A 3,034-nucleotide genomic window follows, 5' to 3' on the forward strand; every position below is an offset into this window, starting at 1 on the left:
TGCACCTACTATCAACATACTTTTTGTTTATTTGTTCTACCTGTCCATTGAAAAAATCTACCCAGTTATAGAATTTTCATAGTAAGAAATTCTTTTAACGTACAATGCTTTAGTTTTCTGTAAGAAAATTATTAAAGTGCAACTATGACCTTTTCTACCTTGTTAAGGCCTTTTGGCATGTTCGGATTGAGGCGATTTTTTCTTTAGCTAGCACATCATCCGAGGTATTATACTCATTTGTATAAATGACTGAAATACCCTTTCTAAGGTTATTACTAGATTTTCTTGATATTGGTCACTGACTGAAATACCCTTTAATGGTATTCCTATTGCTAATTCATATTTAATATTAATTTGAAATTGTAAATGGCGTTCTTATTTCTTTAAAGGCTGAAGAGTTGGAAAAGACATGCCATTATCATCTTTCTATCATGATGGGACGTTAGTCTCCATCACATCTGGTGGTCAGCCTGTCTACACTACTATTCTCAGGGTTACAAAGGTAATTTTACACTTCGTAGGGCCCCATACAAGTTATCCATCTACTACCTAAATCATTTTTTGTGTCTTAAATTTAGGCCGAAGAAGAGTTTCTATTCACAGATGTGGCTGAAAAACCAATTCCATCACTATTAAGGGGTTATAGTGCTCCTATTCACCTACACTCTGATCTTACAGAAAACGATCTGTTTTTCCTACTTGCTCATGATTCAGATGAATTTAATCGGTAAGAAATGGCAATGTACTTTCATATATTTGTTTGTTATACTTTCATTTCTTTTTATTACATCATTATACTTTCAGGGTTTTCTTATTAAACTATTATTATTATTATTATTATTATTATTATTATTATTATTATTATTATTATTGTCAGTTGGGAAGCTGGACAAATATTGGCAAGGAAACTGATGCTAAGCCAAGTTGTTAACTTTCAAAAAGATAATAAATTGGTTCTTGATCCACAATTTGTTCATGGTATCAAATGTATTCTTTTGGATTCGAGCCTAGACAAGGTATTTTTCTTTTGAAGTTCTTGTAGTTTTCTAGATTTGAGGTAACTCTACACAAAATCAATTCATTTATATTTAGGAATTTATTGCACAAACAATAACACTCCCTGGTGAAGGTGAGATTATGGACATGATGGAAGTAGCAGACCCTGATGTTGTTCACGTTGTTCAATCTTTTATTAGAAAACAACTTGCTTTGGAGTTGAAGCAAGAATTCATAACCCTGGTAAAAATATGCCTCCTACCCACCCCACCCCACATATGAACATTTTGTGAATTAATGTTTGACATGTTTGACTTTGACAGGTGAAAGAAAATAGGAGCTCAGAGAAGTATGAGTTTGACCATGTTAATATGGCAAGACGTGCTCTTAAGAACACTGCTCTTGGTATATATATTTTTGCTCTTAAGTACCCTTTCTTTATATATTGGTGAGTGTTGATGTTTATGATTTTGACTTTTTTTTTTCGAAAAAAAGGGTATCTTGCATCTCTTGAAGATGAAGAAATGAGTGAGCTTGTGTTGAATGAATACAAATATGACATATCAATTTTCAGCTCTTGCATCCGTTGCTCAAAAAAACCGGGTAATGCCCGTGAAAAAGCTTTGGCTGACTTTTATGAAAAATGGCAGCATGATTACCTGGTAAATTCTTGTTTTATGTAATTTATTTAGATATATTGAAGTAAAAAAGGGATCTTTTTTATATGTTTGTTTTGTTTTCTTGATTTTTAGGTGGTTAACAAGTGGCTTTCGCTTCAATCTGCATCGGATATTCCTGGAAATGTTGAGAATGTTAAGAAACTTTTGGATCATCCAACATTTGACCTAAGGAATCCCAACAAGGTCACAACTTTAGTCTTATTGAGTTGACTTGAGTTGATATATGAATGATAACAGGCTAATTAGGTACAATTTAAAAAAAAAGACAAAAAGAGAAATGGGTCAAATGGTTTAGAAGTCGAAACATACTAATGGTGTGTTTAGTTGGATGAAATGAAATGATAGAAGGAATGGAATGGACATGGTAATGGAATGAGTTATTGCATTCTATGATCCTGCTGGTTGGCGTGTAGGAATGCAATGATTATTTATTTGGATATTTTTATTTTATTTAGAAGCAATATGTTTTCTCAAATTTACTTTATACATGATGTAATTATAAACAAAAAATTTCATAATAAAAGATGATTAGAAGTTTAAAACCAAATTAAGGCTATAATAAGAAATATTAAAATTGTAACTTAATTAAAACTGAATCACTGTTTTGATTATAACTTTTGTGATCACATTTGACATATTAATTCTATATTAAGTATTTTCTTGAACTTTGATTTTGGACAGGTGCATTCACTGATTGGAGGATTTTGTGTATCACCTGTTAACTTCCATGCTAAAGATGGCTCAGGCTACAAGTTCTTGCGAGACCTTGTGCTGCAACTTGACAAACTGAACCCTCAGGTGAAAATGACTTAATTGCCTAGATTTATCTTTCTTCATTTTGAGTCGGACCAAAATTAGATTTTTAAAACACCCTTGTAAAGCATTTTGCAATAGGGCTGGATGCAAGATGTTGCAATTGCATCATTCTTGTATCTAACTCTTTTACAATACGAATCTTCTGGGGTTGGTTGAAATTACCATTTTACCCTTGTCTTGATCCAGGTGGCGTCTAGGATGGTTTCAGCCTTTTCTAGATGGAAGCGGTATGATGATACCCGCCAAAATCCTCCAATCAGTGACTCATAAAACTCTTTATAAGGGACTCATAAAATTCTTACTTTTGCAAGGGTGTTTTGGATATTTTTTAATCTAATTCTTTATGTATTTATCAAGTATTCGATTGTAATGAACTGAAATTTATTTATTTATTTATTTATTTTTGAACTTATGTTGATATGTATATGTGCTTGTGTGTAGGCTGGTGTCAAAAAGCTTGCAGATGTTCACTTTTCCCTCATTTGACCACTCATATTTGGCACAAGTATTTGCAACTAACATTCCTTGTTTGATTCTTCTAT

At 32.3% G+C, this 3,034-nt stretch overlaps 1 long non-coding RNA gene across 2 annotated transcripts; it reads left to right on the forward strand.

Annotated features, from left to right (window-relative positions):
• Positions 1-679: 679 nt before the first annotated feature.
• Positions 680-2,740, forward strand: LOC145122743 (uncharacterized). 2 transcript variants are annotated; one of them, XR_013714718.1, is made up of 5 exons: positions 680-727; positions 878-1,016; positions 1,093-1,401; positions 2,358-2,474; positions 2,679-2,740. It is a non-coding gene; the product is annotated as an uncharacterized LOC145122743 (long non-coding RNA). The 2 variants fall into 2 exon arrangements; XR_013714719.1 differs by lacking the exons at positions 2,358-2,474; positions 2,679-2,740 and adding an exon at positions 1,492-1,546.
• Positions 2,741-3,034: the final 294 nt, after the last annotated feature.

Source organism: Lactuca virosa, chromosome 6 (genome assembly GCF_052849685.1).
Source record: "Lactuca virosa cultivar CGN04683 chromosome 6, Lactuca_virosa_CGN04683_v6, whole genome shotgun sequence".
Lineage (NCBI taxonomy): Eukaryota > Viridiplantae > Streptophyta > Magnoliopsida > Asterales > Asteraceae > Lactuca > Lactuca virosa.